At 35.2% G+C, this 25,404-nt stretch overlaps 1 long non-coding RNA gene across 1 annotated transcript in view; it reads right to left on the bottom strand.

The window, feature by feature from the left end:
- The window catches only part of LOC125963038 (uncharacterized), a 194,024-nt gene extending 182,971 nt beyond the window's left edge, over positions 1-11,053 (bottom strand). Inside the window, exon 1 of the long non-coding RNA XR_007474790.1 lies at positions 9,996-11,053. This is a non-coding gene — a long non-coding RNA (uncharacterized LOC125963038). The remainder of the gene's footprint in view (positions 1-9,995) is intronic.
- Positions 11,054-25,404: the final 14,351 nt, after the last annotated feature.

The following is a 25,404-nucleotide window of genomic DNA, read 5'->3' as shown; positions in this document are numbered from 1 at the left end:
GTAAGTGTGGTAGCGGAAAAAAAATGGATGAAATACCAGGAAAAAAAATTCAAATAAAGTGCCTTGGCACACTTAAATACTCTAAATCAGTCTATAGGTGTCAAATTGTTGGAAATAATTAATCTAAAAACTATAATGCCCAGGGTGCACTACTCTTATAGCTCTTCCATGCTTAGCCTTCTCCTGTGTTTATTTAACATTCTCAGATACAAAGTACCACCTCCTAGCTCCTTTACTAAAGTCACATTACATACATTAGAGCTCAGGATAGATAAGAATTAGAGAATGGAGTATGGTTGCTGTTGGATACATTATCTATGACCTCCCTAGAAAGAAGCTACTGTGAAATAGAGGATGTTTTCCCTTTTTAAGGGCAGTTAAATTTCCATCATTCTCTGCCTCAGCGCCTCATTTAAACTTTCCTTAATTAGAAACTACTCCTATTGTGTGACAGAACTTTGACCAGCATTTCAGATCTGTTGATATTTTGCATCACTTACCATACCTTTATTACTTATTCAATGGGAAGCTTGGAGAATGTGAACATGGAAGTCCACTAAAACTGTTAAATGAAGGAAATTATTTTGTCAGATTTTCAAGTTATAAAGAACAAGACTGTCATACAGAGTGAAGTAAGTCAGAAAGAGGAAAACAAATATCGTATATTAACGCATATATGTGGACTCTAGAAAAATGGTATAGATGATTTTATTTGCAAAACAGAAATAGAGACAAAGACATAGAGAATAAATGTATGGACACCAAAGGGGAGGGGGGGGTGAGATGAATTGGGAGAGTGGGATTGACATATATACACCATTGATATTAGATTGGCCAAAAAGTTCATTTGGATTTTTCCTTAACATCTTATGGAAAAACCCAAACGAACTTTTTGGCCAACCCAATACTATGTATAAAATAGATAACTAATGAGAACCTACTGTATAGCTCAGGGAACTCTACTCAGTGCTTTGTGGTGACCTAAATGGGAAGGAAATCCAAAAAAGAGGGGATATAAGTATATGTATAGCTGATTCACTTTGCTGTACAGTAGAAATTAACACAACATTGTAAAGCAAATACACACTAATAAAAATTAATTGAAAAACAAAAGAACACTCTGGCAGTAGTGTAGAAGATAAATCCAAGAAATTGAGATTAGAGGGAAGATTGCTTAGGAGGCTTTTGCAGTATAACAAAGATGATTAAATTGTGAATTAATGATACAGTAGTGAAGGTGGGAAGGAGAGGGCAGATTTGAGAAATATTTAGAGGGAAAATCAACAAAAAGTTGTAATTGATTGAATGCATTGAGGAGTAAAGACAGATTGGTACTAAGGATGACTCCAGATTCTTTCTCTTGAAACACAGGGAAGCTAGAAGGGCCAGTGACCAAGGTACGGAATACATAAGGAAGGGTAGCCTTAAGGTGAAAATAATCAATGCCATTTCAGATATATAGTGAGTTTAAAATTTAATTGGATATAGTTAATACATAATTGGACTATAAGAGTCTGAAGATCATGGAAGAGGTTAGGTATAGAGATAAAGAACGTAGGTGTCATCACCTTTTAAGTGACAGCTAAAATCATATACGTGGGTGAGATCAGATAGTGAGATTTTGTAAAAATGACAAATGGGTTAAGAGAAATCCCTATAAAATATCCTTATTTAAAGAAATGGGTAGAGATGATAAGAAATAATAGAAGGAGTGTAGAAAATAGCCCAAGGTGTTAGAGAAGAGTGCATGACATTATAGGAAGAGAAAGGTGCAGGGAGGGAGTAGTCAACAGTTAGTTACACAAATGCAGTAAGTTTGTGAAAATTCACAGAGCTGAACACTTATGATTTTGCATTCTGCTGTATTGATATAAATATAAATTTGATATAAATATAAATTTATATTGAAATTGTTTCATCCCCTATGGGTCTTGATGAGAGGGAAGGGGTTAGCCTTGCTGAAGCCAGTGGTCACTAGAACTAAAATTTGGGTTATTATTATCAAGGAAGAAAGTGAGGAATGGTTATAAGGTAGCTAACCAATAGCATCTGTTATTCACCTGGGTAAATAATAGAATTTGGTTTAAATATCTTGTTAGACATAACAAAAGAAAAAATAAAATTAAGTAAATTTTAAAAAGAACAGAATTTTCTTATTTAGTAGCACTACCTACCTAGTAGCACTACAGTTGAATTAGACTTCTAACATTTTTACTGCATGTAAAGGAAATTAAGATAATTAGGCTACAATAAGGAAGATGTCATTTAATTCACCATGACACTGATTCTCCACCCTATCAGACTCAACAACTCCTAGAACTAACATTTTACAATGACCCTTATACTATCCTGAAATGGAACTTATGATGTAACATACTTTCACACATAACTTTTAAAATGCAGTGCCCCAATTGTAATACAAAGGAGAAATAAAAGTAAACTAATTTCTGAAAATATAATATGCATTTTAATATATAAATGCTGAGGCATGACTACCTAGAAGGTCTAATAAAGGAGTAAGTTACTTGCGTGTACTTATAATGAATACATTTGGTTTTAAAAGTAGGAGAAGGAAAAGAAACTAGTCCTTATAAAAAGTACAGAAAAATGATAACAAGGAAGTTTATGCAGATGCTAAATTAAAAACTAGTATTAGGATAAACAGTAACAGAGCACAGTTACTGGTATATGATGAAAGAAAGGAAGAAATAGTCTTAACTAAAGTAAAGATAACATATTCCCCCAAATTACATACTGTGGAAGTAAAGAAAACTAGGAATTATGTTATTCTTGAAAATAGGCTGAACATCATAGATGAGGTGTAGTAACATTTTACATTATGACATGGCAAGTGGTAGGCATGAGGTAGCAACAAAACAATATCCCCTTTTAGAAAATCTTATCACACGTCAAGGCACATGTTCTCTCTCTAGTACTTAAAGAAACTTTGGAGATGTTGACTGGTAGATCTCTGTGAACAGTATCATAGTAAAATTCAAAAAAAAAGAGTTTAGAAATAAGTAAATTATTTTAATATTTATTTTTCATATTATAGATTTTATATCCTTGTGTTAGGAAAATAAAAAATGTATAGATGGACTTCCAACCTCTGGTCCAGTGGATAACGATTTTAGAAGACATTCCTGTCTTCACAACAAAGAAGAAGCTGAACAAACTGAACATCAACAAATTTTCTTAGATCCATCAGAGAATTGAGAATTGAGGTCACAGGGCAAACTGTTGCCCCCCAAACTGGAGAAACAGAGGAAGACACAGAGAATCACAGCTCACAGGACAGGGGCCCAGATTGGAAACCTCTGCAGGGAACAGTACCATAGCACTAATTTAGTGCACTAAATTTTACTTTAAAAACCTAGTAAAATAAAATTAGCGTCTTCAGGAAATCTGAAAATAAAGCAAGAGTTCCTGGAGAACAATAAGACAGATTTAATCACAAAATAAGCCAAATGTGTTTTTTTTTTCCTCTTGCTCTACTAATTGAAATTTTTAAAAGCATTTCAAGGTGGTACTTATAGCTACCATCTAATGAGAGATTGCAAATCTTCTCTACAAAAAGCAACTACAGAGCTGGAGAAAATTGACAGAATAACCATTTCAATGCTTTGTAAATCTACCAGTCGTTTACAATTTTAGAAGCATGTATGGTTGAAAAACTGATGAAAATTGAGTAAGAACAGTGGGAATCTGTGGTGTTCTGGCCCACACCTGTATTCAGTTAAGGCAGGGGTTCTGCCAGGACAGGGCAAGCCATAAGGACCAGCATTTTCTTTTCTCTGATAGTAGGGGTAGGAATGATATTTTCAGAGACAGATGAACAGAGCAGGATCACTGGCTCTACTATGCTGGGGTTACTGTAGTATGTGGAGCAGGTGTATTCCTGGCTGAGGATGCATGCATGAGAAGTAGAGATCAGACTTCTTTGATAATCCCACATAATCCTGGTCAACTTTGAGCCTGCCCATAGGAGACCCAAAAGAGCCAGTGGAATCTAAGTGACCAGGCGGGCTTAGAAATGGTCTGAACTTTGAATGTGCTCACCTGCCCATACACAGAGTCATTGGCAGAAGATGGAATTTTGCTGTTTCAAGGTAGTCATTATAACCTCTGTAGAATCATTATCTAACCACTAAGCTATTCAGATACAGGAAGTCTCCTAGGAAGTCAGAATTTAAAATAAAGACAAGAATATAAGTAAATAAATAAACATGTTTATTTTAAAAATTGAGCTGAACAACAGTATCAATAAATGGCAGGGAATACAGATTTCATAGATTTAACATAGGCAAGTTATTAAACAAGTAAATGGTAACAACAAAAATCTTTAGAGGGAAAATCAAGATCCAGATTTCTTATGCTATCTAAAATGTCTACTTCTCAGCAAAAAATTTGAGACATTCAAAGAAACAAAAAAATGTACCCCAGATTCAGGAAAAAAAAATCAATCAATAGAAAATTGTCTCTGAGTGTACCAGGATGTTGGATTTAGCAGACAAGTATCTTAAGACAGCAATTATCAATATGTTAACTATGTTAAAACATCTTTAAAAACATATTTAAATAATTAAAGGAAAATATGGCAACAATGAATCTACAAATAGAAATTCTCAAGGAGAATTTAGTGAAATTGAGGATAGATCAATAGATATTATCCAATATGAAGAATGGAGATAAAGATTATTCAAAAAAAATAGAGCCTCCAAGACCTGGGGGACAGCATCAATTGTAGCAAAATGTGAGTCCCAGAAGGATAGGAGAGAGAGAAATATTTTTTAAAAATTTAAAAAAACAACTTTATGCACACAAATCATATCAATTAGATGACAAGGAAAAAGTCCTAGAAATACATCAATTACCAATACTGACTCAGGAAGAAATAGAGAATATGATCAGACTAATAACAAGTAAAAAAATTAAATATGTGATTAAAAATCTTCCCCGAAAAAAATGTCCAGGACAAGATGGCTTCACTGGTGAATTCTATCAAATAAAGAAGGAAAATAACCAATTTTCTATAATCTCTTTCAGAAAACAGAGAAAGAAACACTCTATAACTCATTCTATAGACACAAAAATCCTTAAGAAAATTTAGCAAACCAAAGTCAGCAACGTATAAAAAACAGGTTTGCACACTGTGACCAGGTGGAATTTATCCCGAGAAGGTAAAGTTTAGCCAAAAAAAAAAAAAAAGAAAAAAAAAGGACTTCCCCAGTGGCGCAGTGGTTAAGAATCCACTTGCCAATGCAGGAGACACAGGTTAGATCCCAGGTCAGGGAAGATCCCACTTGCTGCAGAGCAACTAAGCCCGTGAGCCACGACTACTGAGCCCACACGCCTAGAGCCCGCACTCCTCAACAAGAGAAGCCACCGCAATGAGAAGCCTGTGCACTGCAGTGAAGAGTAGCCACCACTCGCTGCAACTAGAGAAAGCCCATGCGCAGCAATGAAGACCCAACGCAGCCAAAAAAAAAAAAAAAAAAAACAGGTGAAGAAGGCAAAGTTGATTTAACATCTCAAAATCAATGAATGTAATATACAATATTAATAGAATAAAGGACGAAAAATACACTACCATCTCAATAGACACAGAAAATCATTTAATAAAGTCCAAAATACTTTCATTATAAAAACACTCAAACAACTAGAAATAGGAGAATACTTCCTCAACCTGATAAATGACATCTATGAAAAACCCACAGCTAGCATCATACCTCATAGTGAAAGACAGAGTGCTTTCCCACTATAATTGAGAAAGAAACCAGGATATATGCTTTTGCCAGTTCTATTCTACATTATATTGAAGATCCTGCCAGTAAAATAATGTAAGAAAAAAAATTAAAAGCATCCAGATTAGAAAATAAGCAATAAAACTGTCTTTATTCATAGATAACATGATAACATGATCCTGTATGTAGGAAGTCCCAAGGAAACCCCCCAAAACTAGGACTAAGAGACAATTTCAACAAAATCAGAGAATACAACATCCCTTTACAAAATCAATTGCATTTCTATATACCTGCAACAAACAGTCATAAAATCTAGTTAAGAAAACAATTCCATTTGCAATAGCCTCAAGAGAATAAAATACTTAGGAATAAATTTAACATGAACATTTCAGTTTCATGGATTGAGAGATTCAAGGTCATCTGAAGGGCAATTCTGTCCAGGTTGATCTAGAAACGCAACAAAAATTCAAAATCTTAGCAGGCTTTTTTATAGAAATTGACAAGCTGATCTTAAAATTCAGGTGGAAATGCAAGAAACCAGAATAGCAGGTACAACCTTGAAGAAGAGCAAAGTTTGAAGATTTACACTTTTTTATTTCAAAACTTCCTCCATAACTATAATAATACATACAATATGGTACTGTGGAAATTACATACATGCAACAGAATTGAAAGTCCAGAAGCAAATCCTTATATTTATGAACAATGGATACTGGACTAAGGTGCTGAAGCAATAAAATGGGAAAAGGATAAGCTTTTTAACAAATAATGCCAGGACAAAAACCACATATAAAAATGTGAACTTAGACCCTTACCTCACACTATACACAAAAGTTAACTCAACATGAGTAATACATCTAAATGTGAATGCTGAAACTATGTAACATAAAGCAAAATATTCATAATTTTGGTCTGGCCAAAAATGTTTTAGATGCAACACCAAAATCATGGTCCATAAAAATTTTTTTTAATTATAAATTAGACTTCACAAAAATGAAAAATGTTTGTCCTTCAAAAGAAACCATTTACCTATAATAGTCAAAAACGGGTTAAAAAATTTTCAAATAATATGTCTGATAATAAAAATTTTCAAATAATATATCTGATAATATATTCTGATAATATTCAGAATACGTAAAGAACCCTTAACACTCAATAATAATACAAACAATACAATTCAAAAATTGACAAATGATTTGAATAGACATTTTACTATGAAGATAAACTAATGGCTAATAAGCATATTTTAAAATGCTTGACATCACTAGCTATCAGAAAAAGCAAAATACAACCAGAGTGAGATACCATTTCAGACTCCCTAGAATGGCTATAATAAAAAGATAGACACTCTCAAGAGTTGGCAAGGATATGGAAAAACTGGATCTCTCATGTATTGTTGGTGGGAAGGTAAAATGGTGCAGCCACTTTTGGAAATAGTTTGATAGTTCCTTAAAAAGTTATACATAAATTTACTGATAACCTCCTAATTCCATACCTAGGTATCTACCCAAGGTAAATTAAAACCTGTGTATATGCAAAAAATATGTATGCACATTTTCATAGCATTATTATTTATAATAGCCCCCAAGTGGACACAGTCTTAATCTGGTGAATAGGTAAAATGCTGACACATGCTATAACATGGATGGACCTGTACAACATCATGTAACAGTAAAAGAAGCACAATGCAAAAGAGCACATTCAATGACTCCATTTGTTTTAAATGTCAACGCACTGATGTCTGAGTTCTCATCAAAAGGAAAAACTTGTTTCTTCTTTTTCTTTAATTTCATATTTATATGAGGTCTTGGATGTTCACTGAACTTATTGTGGTAATCATTTCATGATGTATGTAAGTCAAATCATTATGCTGTACACCTTAAACTTTCACAGTGCTGTATGTTAATTATATCTCAACAAAACTAGAAGGAAAAAATGTCAAGACAGGGAAATTTTATAGATATAAAAAGCAGATCAGTAGTTACCTAAAGGTGGAGATGAACACAGATTTTAACTCTAAGTGGTAATAAGGGAACTTGATGAAATATTCAAAACTGGATTGTGGTGATGGTTGCACAACTCTGAAAATTTATAAATTTATTAAAAATAATTGAATCATATCCTTATTATAGGTAAATTTCATGATATATAAATTATACCTAAATAAAGCTGTTGAAAAGTGGATAAGGATTATGTATAAGGACTAACAGTTTGAAATGCAAGCCGAATATATTATTAAGCAGCAATGACTATTCAAGGCATTGAAATAGGAAGTCAGAGGGTATGTTGTTAGACCCTTACTAAGTCATTGCTTTATGTAAACCTAGTTTATTCACCTAGCTATACTTAAATGTGTTTCTAGTTTTCATGACCTTCTCTACCTTGCCATAAGGGGATCCACACAATGTTAGATAGGGGAGGAAAAAGCAAGGTCACTCACAGTGAAGCAGCTCAGAGAGAAGAGGAAGGAAGGGAGGGAGAGAGGAAGAGACCAGTATGTTTCAGTCAAGTACTTAGAAGCTTTTCATTTTAACAAGAGGTAGCAAATTATGGTGGCCAAGTATGTGGACTCTGGAGCCAGTCTGTTGAATTCATAACACTGTCTCTCACATTTACTAGTGATAAGACCTTGGATAAGTCACTGAATTTCTCTGCACCTCAATTTCGTTACCAATAAAATGAGAAAATAATATATTAAATTATTCTTAGGGTTGTTGACAGGATGAGTTAACATGTGCATAGAACCTACAACACTAGGTAACCTAGCATAGAGTAAACACCATACTCTAGTTAGCTGTCATTACTATCTCTAGAGAATAAGACTATTTTAGCCAATCTCTGGAAGTTCATCCTGGGACCTATAGGTCTCAATATAAAGGGTCAACTTTTGATTAGACAATGGTAGACACATTCCTCTAATAAGCTTTTCCTCAGAATTAGAAAAGCTCCGAAAATAATTTTCAAGTACCTATTACCTAATACCAGCTTACTGCATAATCATTTGTAGTTAACTTATGTGTCAACAAGAGGGTATGCAAAAAATAATGAATGAGGAGGATTCAGAATCAAATTTCTTACAGTCATATTACCACTTTCTATAGATATTCATTTTTATGTAACTCTACATTCAATACCCTACAATAAAACCAATATTTAAAATAGACACAGGGAAAGAGCCATCAAAGTCCTATGGTATACATCTTTCCCCTAAAAGCCTTTCAGTGTCTTGTGAACACTTATTCATAGCTGGACTCATTCATAAACTTAATTCATTCTCTTCTTTTTACATTTAGTAGTAATAATTTTTTCAGTTATTTCTATAGCTTAGGAAGGTGTGAGGTGAAAAATAAACTTTGATGATTAATTTGGTGCTTGACAGTATAAATTGTGATGTTTAAAGATTACACTCATTAAAGTAAGACTGGGAAGCTAATTGTGGTCTATGTTGTCAACTTCCTGTGTTTTTGATATTATGCAGCTTCTATTTTGTAAATGTTGTGAAAGATAACAAAGCCCTAAGTAAATGACTATAAAAATTTTTTTTACGCTCTTTTTCAAATAACCAATTAGATGTCCCAATATTTTATACTGAGTAATTCTTTCTTTTACTGCTGTTTTGTGATAGAAATTTTTTTTTTTTTTTTGCGGTATGTGGGCCTCTCACTGTTGTGGCCTCTCCCGTTGCGGAGCACAGGCTCCGGACGTGCAGGCTCAGCGGCCATGGCTCACAGGCCCAGCTGCTCCGCAACATGTGGGATCTTCCCAGACTGGGACACGAACCCGTGTCCCCTGCATCAGCAGGCAGACTCTCAACCACTGCGCCACCAGGGAAGCCCTAGAAATTTTATTATACACTAAAGGTTTATATTTTATTCTAAGCTATATATATAAATATAATATTTCTATTTATAGAAATAATCTATAAATTATTAAAAATTATTTATAGAAATTATATTATTTTAAAAGATATCTGATGAATAATCCTTCACCGATACCCTTCATTTATAAATTGGTTAATCTTATGTTTTTATTCCTTCAGTTGAACTTGATGGTTTAAAATAATTTTTTAAAAGTGCATAATGGCTAGGGATTCTGATTAGAATTTTTTTTTTTTTGCGGTACGCGGGCCTCTCACTGTTATGGCCTCTCTCGTTGCGGAGCACAGGCTCCGGACGCGCAGGCTCAGCGGCCATGGCTCACGGGCCTAGCTGCTCCGCGGCATGTGGGATCTTCCTGGACCGGGGTATGAACCCGTGTCCCCTGCATCGGCAGGCGGACTCTCAACCGCTGCGCCACCAGGGAAGCCCTCTGATTAGAATTTAATTAAACTTTAATTGTGGAAAAATAGTCATTTTTGCACATGTATGTATGGGTTTTCCCATATAAAACTTGGTAGATGTGTTTATTTACATTTGTCTTCACATAGGTCCTCTTCATTTCTTGTTAAACTTACATTCCTTGATATTTTGTAATTTTTCTTCTAATGTAGAATATCGTTTTCCAGTCCATCTTCTAATTGGTATTTGCTACAATATCAAGAAACTATTGCTCCATTACTGAACTCTTTCATTATGTTAATAGAGGTTGTACAGTGTAGGGGCTTACAATACAGATTCTAGAACCCCACTTTAGTGTGACACTAAGAGAGTCACCTAACTTTGTGGTGCCCCAGTTTCCTTATTTGTAAAATGGGAATGATAATAATAGTATCTATTTCATAGTTTTATTATGAGGTTAAATAATTTATGTAAAGTTTTTAGAATGTCTTGCACGCTTTAGTGATTGTTACTTCTATTCTCAGAGAGTTTCTATGTACATAATCTACCTGTAAGTATTTTAACTTTATCTTTCCAGTAGTTCTACCTTTTATTTATTTAGTTTGCATCTTATCATATTGGACAGAATTTCCTAGCCAATATTAACTAACTTTTCTTGTTCCTAATGTAATACAATTATCTTTATTGTTTCATAGAAAGTGTGGTGCTGTCCATTGACTTAAGAGCTATTACCTGTTATAGAATATTATAAGTATTCTTTCTTCAGTATTGGATATGGAATGGAATTTATCAACTACTTGTTAATTGTCTCTAATACTACCATACCAAATTTGACCTACTAACATGACACACTGAGAGATTTCTTTACATTAAGTCATCCTTAGATTTGTTAGGGGAAGCATTTTGATAAATTATATTTTCCAGAAATAAACATTCCTTAAATGAAATTGTCAAATTTGTGGCCTAAGGTGAAAGTATAACTCTGGAGTCAGATGCTTGTATTTTGTGGAGCTTTGTTTTCTTTTGTTTTTGTTTTTTTTACTTTAGGGAAGGTACTTATCCTAGCTTTGCTTCCGTTGCCTAACATCTAAAATGTTGCCTATTTTATAGAATGCTTGTGAAGATTAAATGAGCTAAGGACATACCACAACACCTGGCACATAATAAAAAGTGTGTTCATGTTATCCAGTCCCGTCTCATATCTTCATTGTTCTATGTATGCTTAACCTGTATAAAATGAATCTGTTTTTCCCATTGAGTGATTTGTTGTTTTAAATTCATCTTCATCTAATATTAATATTTCTTCTGCTTTGAGTTTGAAAATTTCCAAAAATAATATTTTCTACTTTTATGCTTAGCTTTTTATATGTAGTCTTTACAAATAGTCTTCTGTATACTTGATGTCATTAAGTCTTATTTTCTACACTTCTATAAGACATACTTTCAGACTAAAGGCAAATGAAATGATTTATTCAATACATATTTTCTGGATTGTTCCAGACTGCCTCTGCCATCCTAGACTTTGAGACTAAGGGGTAATTAATACTATTGAAATATATAAATTCTGTCCTCAAGGAGCTTACACTTTGAAATATATTGAGCTTACATATATCTACTAACAGTATTTTTTTTGTTTAATCTGCCCAACATAAGGCAGCTGCTTTATGATATGAATATGTATTAAAGTAAGAAAATAAGAACCCTTACTTAGTGTATATGTTCATAAATTGTATGCATTGAGAACATAAATACTTTCTGTATTAAGGAGTCTTCATTTAGTCATATCTAAAAGTTTTGCTGCTCTGCCAACTTTCGTGACTTATGTGTGGTGGTTGGAAAATATTATATCTTACTGTAACTACTCAAATGGAAGGTTAGTTAGATATTTCTGTATGAGTGTATATAAACATCCTAAGTTTAAAAAGAAAGACAATTTCTTTCTCAGTGACCCTGGAGATTCTGTAAATCTGTTTGAGCTCAAAAATTTTAAATGTTCTCACAGGTCCTAATGAATTAACAAGCTAGAATTTCAATTTTGACTACAATAACTGTCTTTGCTTAAGCCCCTACATCATTACTGAAATTTAGACATTAGCCACCTCCAGTTTCTTTAGAATAAATACATCTAGTCATTATTTTTTCCAAAGAAATATCACTTTCCCTCTAAAATATGACCTTTTACTCTCACTTTTCTGATTTCACACTAAAGAAATATGTACCCTCTTCAGGAAGGGAAAGACAATCATGACTTATTAAAAATATATAGAAAAAAGGGGAAGCAAGATTTCTAGCTTGTATTAACTAGTTTACTTATATTACTGTTACTTTATGCTCAACCTATCCTGCCATTTGGATAAGTTGTTAGTACAGGAAGTAAGTTAGGCAATTCATGCTTAAATTAAGTCTCAAGCACATGCATTTATAGGGTGGCATTTCAGAATGACAGAATTTCATTTTCTAAGTTTGTTATGCAAGTGGCTTTCTAGGGATGTTTTCCTCATTGCTTCTAAAAAATCAAGTTGAGGAGAAGGTAAAATTTTCCACTTTTTATTTTTCAGTATTACTTTGTTATATTCATTAAGTATAACAGATCCCTAATTGCCTAGCAACTAAGCCTAATGAGATTTCTCTCTCTTTTATTTTCTCCCTTCCTTCTTTTCATCTGTCCATCCTCACTTCCTTCCTCTACTTATTTTGCTCTTTTTTATTCTTTTATTAGGATGATTTTGTATTAAAGTATACTGTTTTATTTTTCTTGCTTTTGTTTCTAAATTATATGTAAGATTTTGATATTCAGTTCATGAAATTTCATGACAGCCCACATTTCTCACCATCAACAGATAAAACGTTTTAGAATAAAACACAGGTAACTTGATATCCAAATAGCCAAGCTCTTCTTTCTTCTTTGGTGTCAAGGTAATAGTGACTTCATGAGCTGGGAAATGTTTCCTCTTCATTCTTCTAGAAGAGTATGTGTAAAATTAGCATTATTTCTTCCTTAAAAGTTTGGCAGAGTTACTAATAGTGCTATTTTCTCCAGGAGGTTTTCAGTTGTTTGGAAATTAAATAACATTTTTAAATACCCATGGGCCAAAGAAGAAATAATAAAATAATTAGAAATCATTTTTATCTGGATGACAATGAAAACAGAATATATCTAGTTTTGTAGGCTGCAATTAAAGGAGTACTTAAAGGGAAATGTGTAGCACTAAATATTTACATTAGAAAGAAAGAAAGTTTCAAATCAACAACCTCAGAGTCCACCTTAAAAAATTAGAAAAGAACAAAATAATTAAATAGTACAAAATACTGCATTATGCCCTTCACCCAAATTCCTCAAATGCTGATTCTTTACCATACTTGCTTAGCCATTGGTTCTTTCTTCTCTCCTTCTCTCTGCAACATTTTGGAGTAAATTGAATATATTATGCCCCTTTACCTTTAAATATTTCAGTGATAACTCCCTACTCCTCTCAGAGAGAGAGAGAGAGAGAGAGAGAGAGAAACAGAGAGAGAGAGAGGGAGAGAGAGAGAGAGGATTGTCTTCTATAACCATAGTACAATTATGAAAATCTGGAAATTACCATTCACCTTGTTCCGTTGTTGCCATTGTCCTCCTGATGTCCAGGAACCACACAAAGATTATACATTACATTTAGTTGCATATGTCTTTAGTTTCCTTTAATATGGAAAAGATTATTTCTGATTATTTTCTCATTTTTTTGTGAAGGCAGAAACTGAAAGCTCAGCAGAATGTTTAAGTGATTTGCCAAGGTCACAGTTGATAAGTGCTATGGCCAGGATTGAATTATCTTTTGACTCCTTTCTAGTACTATTTTTCTGCTGAGATATATTGGTGTGTGTGTGTGTGTGTGTGTGTGTGTGTGTGTGTGTGATTGTGTTCCACAGGTTTCTCACCTATGTGCCCAATGTCAGCTACCGTATCTTACCAACCCCATCACCTAATGCAGTGCAGTAAAAACAGTAGTCACTCACTTGTCCACATTTGATTATAGGTTAACAATGTGACCTACATGCTTGCAATATGACCAGATTTTAATTAGAATTCTTCTCATGTGGCTGATGAGAGTTAGCTTCCTTTACTTTGAGTGTAATGAACTTTTAACAGAAAAGGTCCTTGGTAAAATAACTTCATATGTGTATCAAAACAGTTTGTTAACAAAGGGAACATTATGGTTGTGTGTCCAATGCCTTGTTCCCTGACTTAAAATAATTAGGCTTCATCGAAGAAAAATTATTTGCTTTAAGGAACTCTCCTGAGTGAGAAATTGTCCCTATGAGATTTAAGAGGTGTGATTTCATTGACATTTCAGGTGTTATTTTTTCAAATGAACTTGACTTTTCTATTATTGAAATGAAGATTTTTTTTCCCCCAGCTGAGCAATGCAATGGACAAAAGATGTTTGAAATTAAGCGGTAATAAGCAATTTATTATTGAGAAAGAAAAATAAGGTCCTTAAAGTGCTTCAATTCATTCTCCACACAAATACATGACCCATGCAAATTCAAACTTTCTTGCAATTCGAGTAAGTTCTACAATGGAGGAATAAGCCTCTTAACAAGATTGAATTTGCTATTGTGCATGTTACAAGCTGAACAAACAGAGATTGGGGAAGGCTCTGTTCATTCATGTGCCTCCTTTAAAAAACAAATACCAGTTTAATATAAATGGAAATGAGGGCAACATTAGTGTGAACACAAATCTTGATCCATTGTAACCTAATAATGAAAGCCATATTTTTTTGAGGTTGGATAAATGGATAACGTCATACATTTTAGAATCTGAATGATCACCGTTTTGTTAAGATTTTCTTTTCTGAATTTTACTTTGCATGCTGGGATAATGATAAGCTCTAGCACTAAAAGTCTTGAATGCTGATATGCAAAACTAAAATAGGATGATTAGAAATAATGATGAAAAAAGTACAAATATTACAAAACAAAACTTGAAAGCCAGCTTTGTAAAATTCTGTCTTTATAATCTTTGTATTATCAAAACGCCATACCTAGTGGTTGTACTCAAACATTTGCCCTGCTTCAAAGGTATGATCATAGCAGAATTATTACAGAACTTTTCTTTTGTGAACAGGCAGAACTGAAATGTTTCCCTTAATTTGGGAGATGAGAATTTCGGAAGAGTACAGGGAGAAGGTGTGTTTCTAACTCCAAAAGAAGGACTTCATAGTACTCTGTGTCTTAATAGCTTTTAAAAGTTATAAATCAAACTTAACTTCTCTGAATTGTAAAAAGTAAAACTTTCATTTCTAAAGGATACTTTCTTATCTTTTATAACCCATAAATAACTTCATTAAGTCGTTATTTAAAATATAGATGTGCCTCAACTTTCTGATCTGACTGTATAAGTAGTCTTTGGAAATGACTGGGGGTGGAACACGGGGATAATCTAAAATGTAACAAGGAGGATTTGCTAAATGAGTTTGGTCCTCTGTAAATGTGGGCAATAGACTTATCTCAAGGAATTATTTTGAAAATTAGATTAGATTATGTATGTAAAATACTCAATATAATGCTTGCAAAGCCAGAGCGAACATTTGGAAATAATAGCTGTCCTTGTTACTGCTATTTTGTTAAATGGGCAAATTTCTTCCTAATTTTCCTCTTCCCTAGACTTAAATTCAATAAATAATTTTGCATTATACAGGGTTGGTCAAAAGGTCCGTTCGGTTTTTTCTGTAAGATGGCTCTAGTAGCACTTAGTTGTCTTTAACTTCATTCAAAACGATTTTGTTAAATTGTGTGTGACAGCTGTCATATCAGCATGCATTTAAAAAAAGACATCAAAATTGGTGAATTTTTGTGTGGCCATTTTAATATTGAGGATGAAAGAAAAAAAGCAACATTTTCGGCATATTATGCTTTATTATTTCAAGAAAGGTAAAAACGCAACTGAAATGCAAAAAAAAAGATTTGTGCAGTGTATGGAGAAGGTGCTGTGACTGATCGAACATGTCAAAAGTAGTTTGTGAAGGTTCGTGCTGGAGATTTCTCGCTGGACGATGCTCCATGGTCGGGTAGACCAGTTGAAGTTGATAGCGATCAAATCGAGACATTGAGAACAATCAATGTGATACCACGCGGGAGATAGCCGACATACTCAAAATATCCAAATCAAGTGTTGAAAATCATTTGCACCAGCTTGATTATGTGAATCGCTTTGATGTTTGGGTTCCACATAAGTTAAGAGAAAAAAACCTTGACTGTATTTCCGCATGCGATTCTCTACTTAAACATAATGAAAAAGTTTTGTTTTTAAAACAAATTGTGACAGGCGATAAGAAGTGGACACTGTACAATAATGTGGAATGGAAGAGATCGTGGGGCAAGTGAAATGAATCACCACCAACCACACCAAAGGCCGGTCTTCATCCAAAGAAGGTGATGTTGTGTATATGGTGGGATTGGAGGGGAGTCCTCTATTATGAGCTCCTTCCAGAAAACCAAACGATTAATTCCAACAAGTACTGCTCCCAATTAGACCAACTGAAAGCAGCACTCGATGAAAAGCGTCTGGAATTAGTCAACAGAGAACGCATAATCTTCCATCAGGATAACGCAAGACCGCATATTTATTTGATGACCAGGCAAAAACAGTTACAGCTTGTCTGGGAAGTTCTGATTCATCCGCCATATTCATCAGACATTGCACCTTCAGATTTCCATTTATTTCGGTCTTTACAAAATTCTCTTAATGGAAAAAATTTTAATTCCTTGGAAGTCTGTAAAAGGCACCTGGAATAGTTCTTTGCTCAAAAAGATAAACAGTTTTGGGAAGATGGAATTATGAAGTTGCCTGAAAAATGGCAGAAGGTAGTGAAACAAAAGGGTGAATATGTTGTTCAATAAAGTTCTTGGTGAAAATGAAAAATATGTCTTTTATTTTTACTTAAAATACAGATTATTACTTTGAGTGTAATATTCTAGAGAAGGAGAAGCCAACTCAATATTTGGCCAACCCAATATTTGGAAACATACCATAATTCCTAATTTGAAAAACTAGAAAAAGATTTGAAGCAACTAAAATTATACTTGGGTTTTTAATTTTTTTATTGGTTTTTATAACATTATATGTTTCATATATACAGTACTATATTTTGACTTCTGTATACACTACAGTGTGCTCACCACCAAAATTTCAGTTTCCATCTGTCACCATAGTGTTGACCCTCTTGACCCATTTTGCCCTCCCCACCCCCTTCCCCTCTGGTAACTACTACTGTTCTCTGTATCTATGTGTTTGATTTTGTTTGGTTTGGTTTGTTGGTTTGTTTTTCCATATGAGTGAAATCATATGGTATTTATCTTTCTTTCTTTGACTTATTTCACTCAGCATAATACCCTCACGTTCCATCCATGTTGAAGCAAATGGCAAGATTTCATCTTTTTCATGGCTGAGTGTATACTTGGTTTTATAGAGACTGAGAAAGAGTTTCTTTTTTCCCTTATCTATATATACATCATTTAGTTTGTAGCACATTATGTATGCTAATATACACTGGAGAAATATTTAACAGTTTGGGGAAGCCATATTATTTAAGGTAGGATTTATTGCTCTAAATTAACATAGTAATTTATGAAATGATAACAGTCAATGAAAGAACTATATAATGAATGCTGAAGGGGAAAGGTTCTAATAGGATACTTAGTCAAAATGCTTGTCAAATACTGAATTTTTTACTATATTTCCAAGTGTTACAAACATTGTATATTCTTATTTGTATGTACTATTTTATTTATTTTACCTTGTATCTTTCCTCAAAGCTCTGAGATAATTTGAAGATACTTGTAAATAATTTGGCCCATACTTCTCTTGGATTCAGACAGCCACTCCACAAAAGTGGCCCCTAGGGAAATGATCTTCTCAATATAATTTGTCTAAGAAAAGAATTTGGCAGATTCATTGTCCACCTTAGTGTTCACGTTTGTTATAATTTTGTCAGTGATTGGTTTATACAATATACAGAATTTTAAGTTTGTAAAATTAAGCTCAGAAAAATTCACGAGTTGGCTTCTCCTCTAGAATATTACACTCAAAGTAATATCTGTCTAATCACAATACATTTTCTAAATGTATTGATGAAGGTGCTAAAACAATTAACAATCTAATGGCTATGTAATGTTTCCTTCTGATCAAAAGAAATTTTCCAAAATAATTGAGAGAAAGTCCATTTTTGAAAATTTACTATTCTTTTTTTTTTTTTTAAATTTACGAATATTTCATTGTTGTAAAGTTAAAGCCATAAAAATAATCAAATGGCCTACTATCATACCGTTAGAAGAAAAAAAAAAGGTGTTCATGAGAGTTCCATATTAGAATACAAGTTTTCCTTAGGCACCTGTTTATGTATGCTATTCTGCTCTTTACAATAAATAATTAAATTTAAAAGACTTAATTCCTCACTTTTAAGACCTTATTAGTTTACAAATTACATATTGACCTATGCTAAATTTTATACCGACCCATGCTAATGAATTCAGTACAGAAAACAAAAAACACTGCACTCAAGCAAACTACATATATATATATATATATATATATATATATATATATATATATAAAACTTATATGAGAATTGCTACTCCAGCTTTCTTTTGGTTTCCATTTGCATGAAATACCTTTTTCCATCCCCTTACTTTCAGTCTGTATGTGTCTCTAGGTCTGAAGTGGGTCTCTTGTAGACAGCAAATATATGGGTCTTGTTTTTGTATCCATTCAGCCAATCTGTGTCTTTTGGTGGGAGCATTTAGTCCATTTACATTTAAGGTAATTTTCGATATGTGTGTTCCCATTCCCATTTTCTTAATTGTTTGGGGTTTGTTATTGTAGGTCTTTTCCTTCTTTTGTGTTTCTTGCCTAGAGAAGTTCCTTTAGCAGTTGTTGTAGAGCTGGTTTGGTGGTGCTGAACTCTCTCAGCTTTTGCTTGTCTGTAAAGGTTTTAATTTCTCCATCAAATCTGAATGAGATCCTTGCTGGGTAGAGTAATCTTGGTTGCAGGTTTTTCTCCTTCAACACTTTCAATATGTCCTGCCACTCCCTTCTGGCTTGCAGAGTTTCTGCTGAAAGATCAGCTGTTAACCTTATGGGGATTCCCTTGTGTGTTATTTGTTGTTTTTCCCTTGCTGCTTTTAATATGTTTTCTTTGTATTTAATTTTTGACAGTTTGATTAATATGTGTCTTGGCGTATTTCTCCTTGGATTTATCCTGTATGGGACTCTCTGTGCTTCCTGGACTTGATTAACTATTTCCTTTCCCATATTAGGGAAGTTTTCAACTATAATCTCTTCAAATATTTTCTCAGTCCCTTTCTTTTTCTCTTCTTCTTCTGGAACCCCTATAATTCGAATGTTGGTGCGTTTAATGTTGTCCCAGAGGTCTCTGAGACTGTCCTCAGTTCTTTTCATTCTTTTTTCTTTATTCTGCTCTGCAGTAGTTATTTCCACTATTTTATCTTCCAGGTCACTTATCCGTTCTTCTGCCTCAGTTATTCTGCTATTGATCCCATCTAGAGTACTTTTAATTTCATTTATTGTGTTGTTCATCGTTGCTTGTTTCATCTTTAGTTCTTCTAGGTCCTTGTTAACTGATTCTTGCATTTTGTCCATTCTATTGTCCATTCTATCTCCAAGATTTCGGATCAACCTTACTATCATTATTCTGAATTCTTTTTCCGGTAGACTGCCTATTTCCTCTTCATTTGTTAGGTCTGGTGGGTTTTTATCTTGCTCCTTCATCTGCTGTGTGTTTTTCTGTCTTTTCATTTTGCTTATCTTACTGTGTTTGTGGTCTCCTTTTTTGCAGGCTGAAGGTTCGTAGTTCCTGTTGTTTTTTGTGTCTGTCCCCAGTGGCTAAGGTTGGTTCAGTGGGTTGTGTCGGCTTCCTGGTGGAGGGTACTAGTGCCTGTGTTCTGGTGGATGAGGCTGGATCTTGTCTTTCTGGTGGGCAGGTCCACGTCTGGTGGTGTGTTTTGGGGTGTCTGTAGACTTATTATGATTTTGGGCAGCCTCTCTGCTAATGGGTGGGGTTGTGTTCCTGTCTTGCTAGTTGTTTGGCATAGGATGTCCAGCACTGTAGCTTGCTGGTCGTTGAGTGAAGCTGGGTGCTGGCGTTGAGATGGAGATCTCTCGGAGATTTTTGCTGTTTGATATTATGTGCAGCTGGGAGGCCTCTTGTGGACCAGTGTCCTGAAGTTGGCTCTCCCACCTCAGAGGCACAGCACTGACTCCTGGCTGCAGCACCAAGAGCCTTTCATCCACAGGGCTCCTTAATTTGGGATGATTCGTTGACTATTCAGGTATTCCACAGATGCAGGGTATATCAAGTTGATTGTGGAGCTTTAATCCGCTGCTCCTGAGGCTGCTGGGAGAGATTTCCCTTTCTCTTCTTTGTTCTCACAGCTCCCAGGGGCTCAGCTTTGGATTTGGCCCCGCCTGTGCGTGTAGGTCGCCGGAGGGCGTCTGTTCTTTGCTCAGACAGGACGGGGTTAAAGGAGCCGCTGATTCGGAGGCTCTGGCTCACTCAGGCCGGGGGGTAGGGAGGGTCACGGAGTGTGGGGCGGGCCTGCAGCGGCAGAGGCCGGCGTGACGTTGCAGCCTGAGGCGCGCCGTGCGATCTCCCGGGCGAGTTGTCCCTGGATCCCGGGACCCTGGCAGTGGCGGGCTGCACAGGCTCCCCGGAAGGGCGTGTGGCTAGTGACCTGTGTTCGCACACAGGCCTCCTGGTGGCGGCAGCAGCGGCCTTAGCATCTCATGTCTGTCTCTGGGCTCCACACTTTTAGCCGCGGCTCGCGCCCGTCCCTGGAGCTCTCTCAAGCAGCGTTCTTAATCCCCTCTCCTCGTGTACCAGGAAACAAAGAGGGACGTAAAAGTCTCTTGCCTCTTCGGCAGGTCCAGACTTTTCCCCGGACTCTCTCCCGGCTAGCCGCGGTGCACTAACGCCCTGCAGGCTGTGTTCACGCCGCCAACCTCAGTCCTCTCCCGGCGCTCCGCTCCGACAAAAGCCGGAGCCTCAGCTCCCAGTCCCGCCCGCCCCGGCGGGCGAGCAGAAAAGCCTCTCGGCTGGTGAGTTCCGGTCGGCCCGATCCTCTGCGCTGGAATCGGTCCGCTTTGCCCTCCGCACCCCTGTTGCTGTGCTCTCCTCCGCGGCTCCCAAGCTCCCCCACTCCGCCTCCCGAAGTCTCCACCCGCGAAGGGGCTTCCTAGTGTGTGGACACTTTTCCTCCTTCACAGCTCTCTCCCGCTGGTGCAGGACCCGTCCCTATCCTTTTGTCTCTGTTTAGTTTTTTCTTTTGCCCTAACCAGGTACGTGGGGGGTTCCTTGCCTTTTGGGAGGTCTGAGGTCTTCTGCCAGCGTTCAGTAGGTGCTCCGTAGGAGTTGTTCCACGCGTAGATGTATTTCTGGTGTATCTGTGGGGAGGAAAGTGATCTCCGCGTCTTACTCTTCCGCCATCTTCCCGGAAGTCCTCCGAAAATTTACTATTCTTGAAATAATTTTTATTATGGTTGAAAACAAAGATTTCCCTCAACTTTTATAATCCAGGGATAGACAGAGCTCCTAAGTTTTAGGTTTTTAGATTACCCTTCTCTTCCTTTTCTTCACCCCAAAACTTTGACACACTATTGATAAATACTGTTGAACACTTAAATGCAAAGAAAGACCTTGGCATTTAAAGAAATAACCTATTTATTTACCAAGTGGTATTTGAGAATTTTTACTTCTGACATCAAAGTGTTAACTTTTTGCAGGGTATAACTTCTTATACTTATTTGAGTTGAATGTTAGTTTACTCTAAAGATCTCAAGAAAGATCGTCAAGGAACTGATTAAGTAAAACTGTTTGGGGATTCCTGGCTGCTGTGTTGTTGCTTGCTAGGAACCATAATTCAACAATTAGGATTAATTAAAACTCTGCCTGATTGATTAGGATATATGAACTAGTACGTGATTGTCACAGCTAATATTTTGGGCCTGCCAGTGCTACCTCTGATCAGCACACGCCCTCATGATACAACTTGACAATTTCAAAGCATTGCTGAAGTTATGATACTACAGCATGCATTTCCTAATGGGCTTTTCTGACGCTCAGGTTCCCTGCTTTGCCTCAGGGGCTGAAAGAGCGGTGCATTTCTGTGCTCCTTATTACCTGAGATAAATTTCAGTGCTACAACAAGGCACTCTGGTAACATGTTTTCATTAGGCTACAGAGAAATGTTCATGCACCAATACATTTGAACTTCATTTAAAATGTAGACTGGCTACCAAAGAGAACTTAAAAGTGAAACCCCAGTCGAACCAAACAAAAGAAAACAAGAAATCACATTAAACCATAAACATTAGCCACCGGCGATTTGGTAGTCTTTTTCACTCAGATCCTGACATTTTAAATGATTAATCCATATACATCTAGATCTAGGACAAGAAGCTGTAACTAACCTCATGGCTCTTATTTTTCCAACTTGATTTTCCAGGACCAATAAACAAGTTATATTCTTAATAGTTTCTCTACTCATTCAGAGTTCTTTTCTGAGAACAAGCCAAGGGCCATTTTTGAAAAAAACGACACAGGAGTCAAAGTTTGACTTCAGGGGTTCTCCATTTCATTGGTAGTTAAGCTCTTCTTCTAACCTTCTTTCAGCAATTCCTTGTCCCAAGTCTCAACTTTTCTCAGTCCATTGTATCCTGGCCCCTAATGGTACCCTTAGTTGGGTACCCTCCAACTGTAACTGTAAATTTAACCTCTGACCTGATGTAGGAGTAATTAAAGGAACATAACGTTTTAGTCCTATAAAACTTGGCATTCAAGATAAATAGAAAAATAATAATGAAGAACACAAAATCCTAACACACTGTTTTCACTCATGCAGATTGTCTTCCATGCTGACACAATTTTACGTCAATTAACTCGTAGTCTACATATCAGTTTCTGTGTTATATGATAATTATTTTCATACTTTCACAGTCTTGATGATTAGTATTTTAATGTACTTTGTCTTTTGACATGCTGATCTACCAAAATTTATTAAGTCATTTCACTAAAGATAAATAATTAATTATGACCTGTGTTTTCTTTTCTAGGTAAACATTTCAATGGAGGTATTAATGCAAACATTTTTTCTACTGTTTTTCTGAAAAGAATACATAGCAGTGGAATTACTGAGTCAAAGGATGTGTATATTTTGTGGTGCACAGCTCACATTGCTATATTTCTTTCTAAAAGGCTTATTCCAATTTGTAATGCCACTCCAGTTGAAATACAGTAACACCTTACCAATACTGTTTATTATTATTATGAATGTGTTTGTGCTTTCATAAAATACCAAGATGACTCCAGTTTGATTACACTTAGTAAGAATTCACATTTTCAAGCACGTTCAATCATTAATTTTCCATTATGGGAAATATCTATTCAATATTTTGGTCTCTTTTTCTATTGAGAACTTGATGTTGTTCCTATAAATCCGAATACATTCTTGATACATCATAAATGCAAACACCGTGTTGGAAGCAGTGCAAATATTTTCCAAAATTTCTAGCTGATTTATATATTATTTACTTTTTATTTTATAATTTAAAATTTTTATATTCAAACATGGCAGTTTTATCCTCTGTAATGTCTATCACTTCAAAGATAAAATAGTTTTCCACAAAAAGGATTAATATTCTAATCTAATTTCTGTTTGATTTTCTATAATTTGCTGGGTTGTGTCTAATCCATATAGGGTATATGTTGTTTGTTGCATTTACAAAGCATATTTACAATATCTAGTTACCTACTAGTAATTTTAAAAATCCTTAAAGATCACAAGTTTTACAATTGTATAGACTTGGTTTCAAATTCATGTTTTGTTACTTATAAGCTTTGCCATGTTGTCCAGGTTATTTAACCTCAGTGAACCACAACCTCCTTGTCTGTAAATTGTGGCCTTGTAATACTTGACTTACAGGGTCATGTTGAGGACTGAGAATTATATAAATAAAATGTCTGACATATGAAGGACACCTAATCAATGGTCATTTTTATTATGAGATGCATCACTATTATTTGGAATTGGGTCTATTTCTGGACTTTATGTTTTACGTATCTGTGTTTTTGTGTCTATACTAGTAAAAAATTATTTTGATTTAGATTTTCCACAGCCTCTCCCATTGTACTAATCTTTCTTTAAAAAATAAATTTATTATTTTTCAACAATTTTAGATTTACAGAAAAATTGCAAAGATAGTTCAGACAGGTCCTATATACACTTCATCCAGTTTCCCTTATTATTATCATCTAACATTAGCATTGTTCATTTGTCACAAGTAATTAAAATTAACTGGGGTCCATATTTTCTTTAGATTTTTTACCTAATGTGCTTCTCCCCCATAACTCTAATTAAATTTTTATGGATTATATATATAAATAAATATAATCCATAAAAATCTATATATCATCAAATTTGCCATTTTAGCCACTTTTAGTGTACAGTTCAGTGTCATTAATTATATTAATGTTGGTTCACCATCAACACTGTCTATTTCCAAATATTCAATCACCACAAACAGAAACTCTGTAACTATTAAGCAATAACTTTCCATTCATCCTCCTCTGTAGCCGCTGATAACCACTAATCTACTTCTTGTCTCTATAAATTTGCCCATTCTAGATATTTCATATAAGTGAAATCATAAAATATTTGGCCTTTTTGTGTCTGGTTTATTTCGCTTAGCATGTTTTCAAGGTTCATCCATGTTGTTGCATGTATCAGAACTTCATTCCTTTTGATGGCTGAATAATATCCATTGTATGCATCTACTCAGTTTTGTTCTTCATCTGTTGATGGACTCCTGGGTTGTTTCCAACTTGTGGCTATTGTGAATAATGTTGCAATAAACATTGGTGTACAAGTATCAGATTCCTTGCTTAAGATTCTTTTGGTATATACTAAAGAATGGAATTGCTGAATCATATGGTAATTGTATGTTTAGCTTTTCAAAGAACTGCCAAACTGTTTTCCACAACAGCTGCACCATTTTACATTCTCATCAGAAATGCACGAGAATTCCAATTTCTCCACATCCTCACTAACACTTAATTTTTTTTCTTTTTCATTTTTTTTTATTGCTTTACAATGGTGTGTTACTTTTTGCTTTACAACAAAATGAATCAGTTATATATATACATGTGTTCCCATATCTCTTCCATCTTGCATCTCCCTCCCTCCCACCCTCCCTATCCCACCCCTCCAGGCTGTCACAAAGCACCGAGCTGATCTCCCTGTGCTATGCGGCTGCTTCCCACTAGCTATCTACCTTACATTTGGTAGTGTATATATGTCCATGCCTCTCTCTTGCTTTGTCACACCTT

Source organism: Orcinus orca, chromosome X (assembly GCF_937001465.1).
Source record: "Orcinus orca chromosome X, mOrcOrc1.1, whole genome shotgun sequence".
Taxonomy (NCBI): domain Eukaryota; kingdom Metazoa; phylum Chordata; class Mammalia; order Artiodactyla; family Delphinidae; genus Orcinus; species Orcinus orca.
This window is presented reverse-complemented; position numbering and strand designations above follow the sequence as displayed.